General features: G+C 41.5%; 1 long non-coding RNA gene across 1 annotated transcript in view; it reads left to right on the forward strand.

Moving 5' to 3' along the window:
* The first annotated feature begins 6,653 nt into the window (after positions 1-6,653).
* LOC128111060 (uncharacterized) overlaps positions 6,654-14,791 on the forward strand; it is a 31,937-nt gene continuing 23,799 nt past the window's right edge. Inside the window, exons 1-2 of the long non-coding RNA XR_008218452.1 lie at positions 6,654-6,736; positions 7,897-8,062. This is a non-coding gene — a long non-coding RNA (uncharacterized LOC128111060). The remainder of the gene's footprint in view (positions 6,737-7,896; positions 8,063-14,791) is intronic.

Genomic DNA, 14,791 nt, shown 5'->3' on the forward strand with positions numbered 1-14,791 from the left:
TACGAGAGAAGCAGAATTGCCACATCCTGTGGGGAGACCATTCCTCACTTCATCCCAGCTTCAGGTATAGCCTGACTTCCTGACAGGTCAGTATACCTTTCCCTCCAGAACTGTAACACTTGCAGTTCATTATTAACCCATACATTTAAAGCTTTAATGTTCCAATTTTATTTCTTCAGGTTTAGCAACTGGGAAATCTGTTAAGTCAGGATGATACTAGAATAAGATACCTCCATTTAGAAAGTGATGCTAAATTTCATTCAGTACTTTAAATTTATTTATTTTTATTTTATGTGCATTGTTGTTTTGCCTGCATGTATGTCCATGTAAAGGTGTCAGGTCCCTAGGACTGGAGCTACAGACAGATGTGAGCTATCACACGGGTACTGAGAATTGAACCTCGGTCTTCTGGAAAAGCAATCAGTGCTCTTAGCCACCAAGCCATCTCTCCCATCATTCAGTCCTTTAACTGCAATTCTAAATGGTAGCTTTAGAATTGGAGACAGTTTACTTTCTCCTTCCTTGGTGATTGGAGCTTTGATGATGGTGTTTCCCTTTTAAGCATCACTTTACTTAACTTTTGAACTTTAATAGGTTTAAAGAACGAATGCCTACAAGATTAAATTAATAAATAAGTAGCTATCCACCAAGTAGCAAGTACCTATCAACCTGATCAAAACAAATAACCAAATCTTGCTATGTGTCTAATGTTTCATACTGTTTTTTAAATTTTTTATCAGAAATAACACCCAACCCTATGCTTCACTGTTTCCCATATTCTTTAGCTTTATACAATAGGAAAGGTTATTTTCTGTAGATGTATGCAATGTGGTACGGAGGTATTTGATAAAAGTGTTTCAGATGTGTAGTTGGAGTATAAATCAAAAATTAAGACCTAAAAATATAGAAATTTAATTGACTGGAAATCCCAGTGTATTAGTCAGGGTTCTCTAGACTCACAAAACTTATGGAATAAATCTCTCTCTCTCTCTCTCTCTCTCTCTCTCTCTCTCTCTCTCTCTCTCTCTCTCTGTGTGTGTGTGTGTGTGTGTGTGTGTGTGTGTGTGTGTGTGTGTGTGTGAATTTATTGGAATGACTTACAGACTGCAATCCAAAAATGGCTAGCTGTGAATGAAAAGTCCAAGAATTTAGTAGTTGCTCAGTCCCATGATGCTAGGTGTCTCAGCTGGTCTTTTTGTATATGCTAGAATCCCAAAGAAGTAGGCTTCAATGCCAGTTCAGGAATGAATGTGCTGACAAGATGAGGAAAAGCAGCCTTTTTCCATTGTCCTGCTAGCAGAAGGTGTGACCCAAATTAAAGGTGTGGCTTCCAGCCTGAAAGTCTGGATTAAAGGTGCATGTCATTCAGCCTCAGGATCTGGATCAAAGGCATGTTGTCTTCTTGCCTTAAAATCCAGGTGGCAACTGTGCCCTCCATTTCTGAATTATAGTACATTCCAGATATAGTCAAGTTGACAACCAAGAATAGCCATCATGATACACCCCTTGTCAACTTGGCACAGAATTATATCACCTTATGTCATGATTAATTTCCAAATGAAAAATAATAACCATGTCATAATTATTCCTAAACACAATGTAACTATCCTACAATTGCAAATGCATTATATATTTAGAATAGTGGCAATGTTTCTTGGGGGATGTCTTTCTGGTATTTCAAACTTACATCTGATAACCACTGATATTCTCTTAACTGATACTATAACATATGATAAGAAAATGGAAAGAACATACAAATATCTGTACAAATACATTATTAAGAAAATGCAATAAAAGCACTCATGTCAGTTATAATCCTCACTTCTGTAACTGGTGACGTGGCCTTAGATGATATTTAGAACTACATTCCTCTGCTATGCATTCTGTATATCTTCCACCTTCTGCAAACACTTCAGAAGTCTTGGGTCTTTTCCTGGAGAAGTGACCCATACCTTCATTCCTGATGCATCTGTGCCCTTTGTCATCCTTCCTGGATTAGATTGTTGTAGTTTCCCATTAACTTTAATCACAGGGCACAATAGCACCAAGAGATGCCCTAAAGGATCTCCTGCACTCCAGATATCATCTTGCTTACCTCCATTGTAGAGAGGCAATCCAATTTCCCCATGGTAATCTGAATATATCATCCTTTCTAATGGTGTTATTCCTTTCTTAGTCTGTTGGTTTAAGGGCATTTGAATCCCAAAATGACCAGGGGGAAGTCTGACTTTCCAGTTCAATGGAATGTTTGTTGTGGCTGGGCTCCTGGCAGAAGCACTCTCTACTCTGAAACCAAAATTTCTAGGCCAGCAGAACTTAGAGTTGTGAATACAAGAAGCAAAAACTTTCCTAGTCGGTTACTAGGGTGATAGTGACTGGAACTATTTCCTTTACCATCCCTTGATTCCTGGACCCATGGTGATCCTGGCTATAGGAGAAACCATACCATATATCAGATGGTGATCCAGGGCATATACTGCCTTCTGGAGAACCTTGCCCCAGCCCTAAAGATGCTGCCACCTAATTGGTACTGTAACTGTGTCTTCAAAAGACCAAAGTCCATTACATCTCTCTATCAGGCCAGCTTCTTCAAGATGCTGGGGAACATGGAAAGACCAGTAGCTTCCATGATTGTGGGCCACTGTTGTACTTCTCTGGCTGTGAATTGAGTTCTCTGGTCAGAAACAATGCTGTGTGGAATATCATATTGGTGGATAAGACATTCTATAAGTCCATTGATGATGGTTTTGGAAGAAGCATTATATGTAGGAAAGGCAAATCCATAATCAGAGTAAGTATCTACTCTAGTAAGGAAAAAGAGTTGTCCTTACCATGAAGGAAATGGTCCAATGTAGTCAACCTGCCACTAGATTGCTGACTTGTCACCCTGAATAATGGTGTCATATCTAGGGCTAAGTGTTGATCTCTGCTTTTGGCTGATCTGGCACTCAGCAGCAGCAGTAGCCAGGTCAGCTATGGTGAGTGGAAGTTCATGTTGTTGAGCCCATGCACAGACCCCATCTCTGCCATCATGGCCATATTGCTCATGGGCCCATTGGGCAATGACATAAATGGCTGGGAAAGGAGACTGTCTACAGAGTCAGCCTATCTGCTTGATTACTGAACTCCTCCTTAGCTGAAGTCACGTTTTGGTTAGCATTTCCATGGGATACAAATATCTTCATACCCTTAGCCCATTTGGAGAAAACTATCCACATACTTCTCTTCCCCAGATGTCTTTTCTCACCAATTTTCCAATCATGCTCTTTCCAAGTCCCTGACCATCCAGCCAATCCATTTGCAGCAGCCCATCAATCAGTGAATAGTTGCACAGTAAACCATTCAGGACCTACTTGGGCCTGATCTCTTATATACCACTTCCATTTGATAATAGATTGCTGCTGTGCATGTCCTACTTTATGACTTGGTGGATCTGATAACACACAGCTCATGATGGGCAGTTCAGGTTGCATGGTAAAATGGTGGCCCACTGTCAAATGTTCAGTTTCTCCCAGTGGCTGGAATTAATGGCATGTGCTCACATGCTTGGCCATGTTTATTTTTGAAAATGATTCTAATGGGCACCAGTTGCAGACACTTGAAATGACTTTAAGAGATATTATATTGTCCCAATTCTCCAATGCTCCTTTTCTTGTATGTTTTAAGTTATCTTCTTTTCTAGGTGTGTGTGGACTATGTAGCAGAGGGTTTAAAACTTACAATGATCTTCCTGCCTCTGTGTTCAGATTGCTTGTGCTAAAAGGATGCACTACCACACACAGCTTGAAAAATAATTTTTATTGTTCAAATCTCCTCTTCTTATTGTGGCCAGGAAGGCCAGGATATGGTGTTAGAACCCCTGATACTGGAGTTATAGATAGTAGTGAGCTTCTATATGTACTGGAAATAGAAGTTGCATAATTTGAAAGAATTTTCAGTGCTCTTAACTGCTAAGGTATTTTCCACCCTAAGTTTTCTATTCTTGATTATGTTTCCTGTCCATGGCAGCCTAGTCAGGGTCAGACAGCTGATGCTCATTAAAAAGTGGAATTTGCCTCCATTTGAGAGAGTTAGCCTCAAGCAGGGATGAGCTCCCTAGTTGTTTATCCAATACAATGTGGTCAGCCCATTATCCATATATATATATACAACCAACCAAAATGGGTGCAGAAGGTTGTATTCATGTATTTCAGTGTTCTTATTCACCCATATTTAACAAGGAAGAGGTTGGAAGGGATTTGTGAAGGGATGGAATGAAGAGATAAAAGTGGAAAGTGATGTAATGTCTTTTAATTAACAATTTATGGAAATAAATTTTAAATAAAAAAGGACTAGATAGATGACTTAGCAATTAAGAGCACTGGATGATTTTACAGAAGATCCAGGTTCCATTCCCAGAACCTGCATGGTAGCTAACCATTTGATATAACTCCAGTCTCAGGCATCTCTCATCTTCTGGCCTCTGTAGGTACTGTGCAGAGACACATACAAGCAAAACATCATATAACTAAAGTTATTTTTTAAAAGTTAGAAAAATGAAAGAATGAAATTCTCTACAATGATGTCATAGCCCTGAGACAGACAGCAAGCCAGGACTAGTTAAAATGAGTTCCTCTGGTCTTGCATTAAAGCAGCTGTGGCCTTCTGCTGAACCAGTCTGCTCAGAGGCAAAAGCACCTTTGTTCTGAGATTAATAGAGATTATTGTAACCATTAATCTAGGAGCAGAGTATACAGTGCTTTAGGTGACTTTTCCTTGAAGCTTTCTGTATTTGTGTTCTCTATATTTTATATCTATGAGAATTGTGGCATTGGTACAGTTATCTTTTAGATTAAACATCACGATTGACAGGTCACATAGGCTCCAAAGCAATTTATTTTTACTGTGTCATTTACTTGGTTTTCAGCTAAGACCTTGTGGTGCAAGATAAATACACCAGAGGCATTTTTTCCCATCATTTTTATAATTTATATATGTTCTTGCATGACTTTGAGGTAAGAAAGACCCTAAATGTCTCTACTTTTACATTGTAATCATGTTCAGAAGTGTATTTGTTAACTGAGCATGCTTGGGAATAGGCAGAACTCTATGTAAACATGTCTAAACTCCCTAAGTAAAATCCATATGCTTCCTTTGTTTAGGAAAAGCATTGTTTTGGAAATAATTCTCATGCTCTCCTTGCCTCCTGCAGGTAAAGAATCTTTTTCATTTCTTCCATCTTGGCTGTTGTGATGGCTATTTTTGGTAATCAAACTGACTACATCTGGACTTAACTAAAACCCAAAGAGTTAGATACACCTGTGAATGATCTTTCTTAAAGGTTTTGAAGTTAAAGACCCATCTTTAATCTGGATCATTTTAGGTGATATGATCCAACTTTAGCTGCTTGGTGGCAGTGCACACCCTTAATCCCAGTTTTTAGGAAGCAGAGGCAGTCATAATTTCTGAGTTTGAGGCCAATCTGGTTTGCAAAATGAGTTCCAGGGCTACACAGATAAACCCTGTCTCCAAAACACCAAAATAAACAAACAAACAATCAAACAAAGAATAAGATCCACCTTTAATCTGGATTGTACCTTCTGGTAGCAGCTGACATATATAAAGGATATTGAAGAAGGAAGTTCTCTCTTTTTGCCTGCTTGTCCTAACTCTGATTATCAAGTTCATTCCTTTGCTAGCATTAGAACCCACTTCTTTGGAATTCTGGTGTATCCTGAAGACCAGCTGAGACATCCAGTCTCATGGAATGAACAACTATTGGATTCTTCACATTCCATTGGTAGGCAGCCATTGTTGGATTACCTGCACCACAGTTTGTGAGACATTCTAATAAATCCACTTTCTACATACATGGAGAGATTTATTCTACCAGTCCTATTCATGTAGAGAACCTTAAATAATGCAGCTATTTTATTTTTTATTTATTTATTTTTCTCCACCTGCCCACCGAGGAAGATGTGCTGGCTAACAGTAGTGCTCATAAAGACATTTTCCTAGCTTCATTATTCTCTAAGTATTCAACTTTCTGTGAAGCCTACTCTTTTTGTTATTATTCATTTGCCAAGAATTTGCTCTGAATTTCATGAATAAAACTCCTAAAGCAATGGAGCCATCATCTAGCCTTCTGATTGGAGAAAGACCTATTATCTTGTTTGAGATCTGGTTCCTGCTTTTCATTCCTGGTTGTCTGAAGTCCCTCCAGTTCATCTGATCTCAGTATGAAACCACAGAACAAAGATCTCCTTTTGTGTCCTTAAATCTCCTTTTAATTGTTAGTATTCTGGGTACCCTTCCACCTATGTGACAGGGTATCATAGTATAGTATAGTGGGCTGTGCAAGCTAACTAGCCACATTGTATCCTGGAGGAAAAAGGGGAAGTGTCTATGGAGTGCAGGAAGATAGCAGGGTCTGCTGTTGGAGGCAGGGACAAGTGCTATTGAAATGCATATCTCTGCTGATCTAGAAAATGTCTCTGTCTGTGGTGGAAGGCAGGGTTAAGAACCATTGTGCTGTGTCTTTAAGCACACTGTAACCCTATAGCAGGTGCTCTTGTCACTCAGGCCTCACTAGCCAATCAGGCCCTCTAGGCGACCTGCCAGTCAGAAGTGGTGCAGGGCTCTTCTGGGCGCCCGAATTCAGGCTTGGCTTTGAAGAGGAGCTGGTACCAGTGGTTTTGTGTGCCGTTCTGCTATTGCTGCTGCAAGGAGCTTGGATGAGCTGGGAAACCACAACATGGTAAGTGAGGGACTGCTGTCCCCAGATGGGTAGGAGCAGATGGTAAGGTGCAGCAGCCAGTGTGGTGGGTCCTCCCCAGATCTGGGTGGGAACTTGCAGCCAGATTCCCTGTCCTGTGAGGTCCCATGTGGTCTTTGCAACTCCCTGGACCCAGGGGCAGGCCTCTGAGTAATTTTCCTGTGTGGGCTGAATCTGCTCAGAGCATTGGGAGCAGGGAGCTCTGTGTAGAAACGTTTTTGTAGTCAACTTAAACATGCTTTTGGTGCATCAATGGAAAGCAGGTTGTGAAACTTGGAGAGGCCTAGTTTCTCCAGTATCTTCTAGATGTTCAGCACTTTGCATTTAATCTTTATGTGTAAGATCCATTTATAGTTAATTTTGTGGAGGTTGTAAAGGGCATCTCAAGTGTTGTGTAGCATTCCACTAGTATGCCACCATGTAGAAGAGTAGAATTGGTGATTTAAAAAATTTACCAATGCTTAGGAGATTGTAAGTCTCACAAAGTAGAATTCAGCTGAGGGAAGACTACGTCTAAAACACCCAAAAGATAAGTATATGCTAACCAGCCCTGTTAGAGATTAGAATGCTAGGATACACATTTGTTCACCAGGATTGTCCAAACATTTGGCTTCAAACCATTACAAAGAAGCCACCCCTGATTTACAACTAGCCACTAGACCCACCCCCATATCAAAGAACAGGCTGCCAAAGGCGGCATTCAGAGTCACAACCAACCTTAAGGCCTGCTGTGCCATAAAGTTCCAGTTTTCTTGAGAAAAGCATAGTTCTGTCAGATGGGCAATATGAAACCAGGTGACAACTATTTGATAAGTAAAAGACTGTTGTGTTAAGTGTGGGCCCTGGTCCCCCACTGTGAGTGGCTGCTGCCTTGCTGACCTTGACCAGATGTCCTCCCTATTCAGATTCCCTGCCGGTTTCCTTCTCACCTAACTGATCAATCAGAGGTTCTTTGTTCCTGTATCCTGCATTTGGTGTAAACAGCTTAGATGCAAAAATGTAGCTCCGGGGATCCGCCATTGTGCTGTAAGTCTGTATTTAAGGTTTCCTCCCTCTTTCAATAAATGGCATTCAGCTGGCATTCCACATTCAGCTGTGGCAAATGACTCTCTGTCTCTTGTCCCTTATTTTTTAATCCGCAGCTCCTCGCTCAGACATGGTGAAAGTATATCAGTAATGTGGGTGTTGCCGTTACAAATGGAGGTCCTACTGAGATTCTACCAAGACACTACCAAGAGCCAAGAAAGAAGGAATGAGCTGACGGACACTCTTAGAAGGCTGGCCAGCATTTTAAAGCAAAAAGAAAAGGTATGAGTGAATTGTCATGGGTGCAAATAGGGCACCACCGAAGTTAAGAAAGGGCAAGACAGCTAAAGATTTGAAATAAAAAAGGAAATCTTCCCAAAAGAGAAGAGGGAAGGAAAGGAAATTTCCCGTTAGAAAAGGGAGAAAAAAATTTTAATCAAGAAAAAAGGATTTTCCCGGTAAAAAGGGGAAAAATTTTGAAACTAGGCCTAAAGATTGGGGCCCTGTAGAGAAAGGATGAACAAAAGAGAGAAGCCTCTTCCCAGTGGTAATGGAGGAAGAAAAGACTTTTTCCAATTGTAGAATTTTCAGGATAGCTGAAACTCTGAGCTCTTTCTGCAGTGCAGCATCTGAATTACAAAGAATCGGCAGGTAGGCCTCATTGCTGCTGGCTGAACAGCAAGTGAGCCCAGAGGTTAGAAGTTTTGCTGTCTGTTTGCTTATTTTGCTTCAAACGTTTTTTATTTTTCCCTCGGAGTGGGAATAATTCAATATTTAGGATCCCTTCATGGGAAATGTTTTTCTGTTTTTCCCTCATGGCGGGAATAACTCATTAGGTAGTCCCTTCATGGAAGTAGGAAGTTTAAACGTGAGTTTGTGTGTGCGGGGCGTGCCCCAGCGGTGACAGCGGCGGACAAAGGCATGCATAAGATAGCCAGGAGTGTCGGGCAGACAGGTACGCGCCGGTGGGAGGCGGAGCTGCAATGGAGCGCAGCCCGGGCGGGCACCAGCATTAGAGTCCAGGCACCAGCACTAGAGCCTGAGCACTGGGCAGAGCCAAAGCTAAGCCACAGCCTCAGCTCGCTCCAAGTGAACAGAGGCCCTAGTGCTAAAAGTTTAAACAGGAATGCATGTGTGTGGGACGCGTGTCCAGCATGGCTGTGGTCAAAGAGATAGCCCTGAGCAGCGGGTGGGCAGGTACGCACAGGCAGGAGGCGGAGCTGCAAGGCCAATGGAAGGGACCAAGGGAGCTGAGTCCGGGAGAGGGAATAACCCTAAAAGTTTAAACGGGCCCAACTTCTGTTGAAAAATGGTTTCGGTCAGGACATAGAATGCTAAGTCAATGCTGTGTGAATAAAGGATGTTTTGTTCTTTTGATTGTCTTAATAAATGTTTGGATGAATATTTGATTCTCATGGTAGATAAACTAAAGGAACAGGATTCATAATTTTGAACTATATATTAGGTGTGCTCTTGTCTGTTGATCATTACTGAAAATTTGGCTCTGCAATTTAAGTTGTTTTCTAGAAATTCTTGGTTTAATTCTATAGAAATATAACACCTGAAATGGATTGGGTTGTTAGCTTATTAAATAATGTTGCTAAGATAAACCCATAAATAATAATCTCTTACTGATAAAGAGGTTACAAAATTATTTTTCCAGTAAATAAAATACAGGTTAATTGTTTGGTCCACATTGTTAATAATTGGCTATTTGCATTAATGTGTCACTTGAAATTTATAAAAAAGGATCCTCTTTTTTAAGATTTTATAAAAATACTCCAGAGTATTACCTAAAGTTACCTCTTCAAATCCTATAGAGATTGTATTTAATACTTTTATAATTGGCATATGTAAAAAGGACCATAGAAACAGAAGCTGGTGATAGAATTGCTCAATTATTATTGCTTTCATATTTTAAATGCAAAATGGCACCTATATGTAGAACTAGAGGCTTTAAAAGTACAGGAAAAAAGGTGTTTTGATAAACAGTTATCAATAATAAGCAGCCTAAATTGAAAACAAAATTATATGGGATTGAGATTGGAAGATTATTGGATTCTGGTGCTGGATATATCTATAATGTCACAAGAATCCTGAGATCCCAATTGGCCCCTTAAAATTTCCACCTCTAACGTACAAGGTATTGGCACAGCTCAGACGCCATTACAGAGCAGGCTACTTTTAAATTGGAAGGATGAGGAAGGTCATGCAGGAACTTTTAAACGCTTTGTGCTACCTGACATTCCAGTGAACTTGTGGGGACGGGATGTGTTAGATGGTATGGGAGCAGTTCTTACTACACAGCCTGTACATCAGATGCTGAAAAGTCATGGCTACTGCCCGGGCAGAGGCTTAGGGAAAATGTTTCAAGGAGACCCACTCCCTGTGGCAGACAAAAACTGTGTCACCAGAGGTCCTGGGGATACTAGAGGACTAGGGTCTTTTCCATAGGGGTCACTATGCAGCAGCCTTTGATTACACAACCAATAAAAATCACTTGGAAAAGTGATGACCCTGTATGGGTGGAACAGTGGCCCCTTAATAAAAATTGGAGGCTGCGAACACATTAGTTAAGGAACAGTTAGATGCTGGACATATCATTCCTTCCACTTCACCTTGGAACTCACCTATATTTGTTATTAAAAAAAAGTCAGGAAAATGGAGGCTATTACAGGATCTTAGAGCTGTAAATAAAACCATGCTTCTCATGGGAGCAACACAACCTGGCTTGCCTGCCCCTGTGGCAATTCCTAAACATTGGCATTTAATTGTGGTTGACTTGAGGGATTGTTTCTTCACCATTCCTTTGCATTCCAAGGACAGTCCTCGCTTTGCTTTTAGTGTTCCTCAGAAAATCTTAGAGAACCTTATCAGAGATATCAGTGGGTGGTAATGCCTCAAGGAATGGCCAATAGCCCTACTATATGTCATTTATGTGTCTTTGGCCCTAGCTCCAGTTCAAAAAGCTTTTCCAGATGTTTATATAATGCACTACATGGATGATATATTAATGACTGCTAAAGATAAAATACTTGTTTTTGATGCCTTTTCTAAATTACAAGAGGTTCTTAGCCTGGCTAATTTACAAATATCCCCAGAAAAGGTACAGACATCTTTTCCCTATCATTATTTAGGTCATGAATTGTTACGCACGGGCATACATCCACAAAATATTACTCTGCGTATGGATCAGCTACTCACACTTAATGATTTCCAAACCTTTCTGGGGGATATTCAGTGGCTTTGGTCCACTTTAAAAATTCCAACAGGTCAGCTTCACCCTTTGTATGATGTCTTAAAGCCCTTTATCTCCCCATAAATTAACAGCTGAAGGACGTATAGCCCTACAACGAATGCAAGAGGCCCTGGAACAGGCTCACATGCGGTATATAGATCTTTCTTCTCCTTTATTGTATTTGATATTTTGTTTTACTCATTCACCTACTGGAGTGTTTTGGCAAACAGGTCCTATTCTATGGGTACATTCCCCAGCTTCTCCAGCAAAAACCATTACTCCTTATCCACAGGCTGTTGCTCAGATTATATTTAAGGGAATCAAGATCAGTGTTCAAACTTTTGGTAAGGAGCCAGATATTGTGGTGACCCCATACACCCAGTCTCAAATAGCATGGTTGCAAGCTAATGATAATGATTGGACCATATTGACATGTTCCATGCAGAGTCGGTTTGATACTCACTACCCCTCCAATGATGTGTGTCAATTTTTTAAATTGCATCCTGTTATATTTCCCAAGATAGTACAGATGGCTCCTATTCCTCAGGCCTGTGTGGTATTTACTGATGGCACTTCACGTGGTTTTGCTGTGGTGGTTTCTGGTAACATAGTAAAGAAAATAAAAGTCCAGGGCACTTCTGCCCAGATGGCAGAGGTACAGACGCTGTTGCTTGCTTTACAGATGTTTTCTGATGAGAATGTAAATATTTATACCGATAGTCAATATGTGGCACATGCCATTATGCCTTTGGAGACCACATCCTACATACCATCCATTTCTCCCATTCATGAATATTTATTGCAAGTGCAAGGACTTATACGGTCCTGCTCACATAACCTTTATGTGGGCCATATTAGAGCTCACACTCAATTGCCTGGACCTCTAAGTGAAGGTAATCAGAGGGCTGATGGTATGGCTGTCACATTAGTTTGTTCTGCCTTTGATAAGGCTACTCAGTTGCATCAACGTTATCATCTTAATACTGGATCTCTTCATCATCATACAGGCATAACCCGGGAACAAGCCATCCAGATAGTTAAATCATGTCCTATTTGTGTTGAATTTTTATCTCTTCCTCATTTGGGAGTTAATCCCCGAGGACTTTTACCTAATCATGTGTGGCAGATGGACGTCACACATGTGCCTTCCTTTGGAAAATTACAATATGTCCATGTGTCTATTGATACATATTCTTCTCTAATTTTTGCTTCTGCCCATTCAGGGGAAAAGGTTAAGAATGTAAAGAATCATTGTCTTCATGCTTTTGTTTACATGGGAGTGCCAAAATGCATAAAAACTGATAATGGTCCCGCCTACAGCAGTACAGGATTTTCAAAATTCTGCCAAGACTTTTCTATTGCTAATAAGACTAGTATTCCTTATAACCCTCAAGGACAGGCTATAGTAGAATGCTGCCATCATACCTTAAAAACATATTTCTAAAGTAAAAAGGGAGGAGCTAGGGGCTCATCTCTGTTAGTTTTTCGGCTGCGTTGTGTGATTACCCTGCAAGGAAATGCCACGAAACACGACAGAATCCGCTAACAAGAGTTTTATTAAAGGTAAAGGGACAGAGAGTGAGCAGGCCTGTGGGAAACACGTGTGTGGAGAAGAAGAGAACTGGGAACATGGCGCCTGATTTTAAAGGCTGGGCGTGGACAGATCAGTGTCACTACTACACGTAAGCGCGTAGATCACATGGCCATGTTGCGCGCTTACGTGGCTAGTGGGACGTCATGGATCTTGGTCCCGCGAGATGCCCTGACCCGGAAATGGCTATCTGGACCTGGACCTAGCTAGGCGGAAGTATCCACCAGGCATATGCAGACATGCCTGACCATGGGGGCTTGTTGTAAATCTTTCATTCCTGACTCTTTCTTTTTTAAAAAAAGAAAAAATTGTGGTTGACTGGGTATGGGGGCGACGTTTCTCTCAAAGACTGTTTCCAGCTGAATAGTGGGCGTTGGTTGGCTCTTGGGGAGCAGGGGGATGAGAGGGTATCTTGTGAAGTCCTGGGATGGTGATGGGCAGGTCCTGGAATGAAGTTCTGCCGTCCCCTCGTTCTGCGGCTGTCCATCCGTGCTGTGGCTGGGAACCTTCTGTTTGACAAGATACTGTTGACATAGAAAAGGCTTAGAGAGAAAGAATCATTATTATTTTATTTTGGAGTTGACATTTGTCTGAGGTAGATCTGTCCTGTCCAGATAGAGACATGTGATATTTACCTGAGGTAGATCTGGACTTAGTACTCTGCTTGATCTCTATCTGAGACAAGCCTTATTAGAGGTAGTTTATTTAAGGCACCTGTTTCCCTTATTAGGTTAGCATTTAGGAAACGCAGGTGATCAGGTGCTGAGTATTGAACAATGATAGATTATTGTATTACGTTATTCCTTACCGCCTGGATATTTTTGATGGTCCTTTTTGCCTCCGGCTCTGTGTGGCCCTGGTTGGGAAATGAAGGGGTGATACCTTATTCCTCTGGAATTGGTGACAAGGCAGTGGATCCTGGTGTCCTCTGGAGCTTGAGAGTGAGAGGCCCTGTTTGTTTCACTGTATATGAAGAGAGATTTTTCTGGGATGGAGGTGAGATAAAAGGTTTTAGATGAGACAGGTGGGCCCAGTGAGGAAAGCCTTCGAGTTTAGCAGCTGTAGGAGTCACAAGAATTACCTTGAAGGGTCCCTGCCACTTAGGGGAAAGGGGTGAAGGGCACTGTCCTGGAGGGAAAAGAAGAACCTGATCCCCAATGTGTATTGGAGGTGGACAATTATTGTCACATGGCTGAGGTAATGAACAGTCTGTGTAGCTCCATAGAATAGACCTTAGGTGACATAAAAGAGGAGTTAACAGGCTATCTGGAATAGTTGGAGGTTTGGATAAAAGACCTGGTGTTAGAACTGGCCTTCCATACATTAGTTCAAACGGAGAAATTGAAAGAGGCTTTTTAGGAAGAGCCCTGAGCCTGAGGAGAGCTAGAGGCAATAATCTTACCCAGTCGAGATGAAGTTCCTGTGACATCTTAGTAAGAATAGTTTTTAAAGACCGGTTGGTACGCTCCACCTTACCTGAGGATTGAGGACGGTATGGGATATGGAAATTCCAGGGAATATTTAACGCCTTAGCTAGTGTCTGAGAAATCTGAGAAGTAAATTCTGGGCCATTGTCAGACTGGAGAGAAGCAGGGACTCCAAACTGAGGAATAATTTCTCGGAGAAGGAGGTCTGCAACTGTCTGAGCCCACTTATTAGAATCCAGATATGCCTCCACCCAATTTGAAAATGAGTCCACCATCTCGAGGAGATACTTAACTTTCCTGACGGTGGGCATATGGGTAAAATCGAGCTGCCAGGCATATGCAGACACGCCTGACCGTGGGGGCTTGTTGTAAATCTTTCAATCTCTCCTCTCCATTTTCTATTCTTTCCCTTGTTTTATATATTTTAAATTTTTTTATCGGTGGATTCTGCTGGAGTATCTGCTGCAGATAAGCACTGGAGGGCTCCTGTTGCAAATCATCCTCTGGTGTGATGGAAGGATCTTTCTACTGGCACTTGGAGGGGACCCGATCCGGTGTTGGTGTGGTCCCCGGGATCTGTTTGTGTCTTTCCGCAGGACAATGAAGTTCCTCTTTGGGTTCCTGAACGCTGTGTGTGCCCTGTGGCTGCTGCTGAATCCCAACATGGCAGAGACCTATTGGGCCTTCGTAAAAAACTCTCCCCTTCTGATGCCAATGGGGATTGAGAGCCCAATACGGCCAGCCTTGGCAAACAT

The sequence above is a fragment of the Peromyscus californicus genome, unplaced genomic scaffold (genome assembly GCF_007827085.1).
Source record: "Peromyscus californicus insignis strain IS unplaced genomic scaffold, ASM782708v3 Scaffold_15__1_contigs__length_86483966, whole genome shotgun sequence".
Classification (NCBI taxonomy): Eukaryota; Metazoa; Chordata; class Mammalia; order Rodentia; family Cricetidae; genus Peromyscus; species Peromyscus californicus.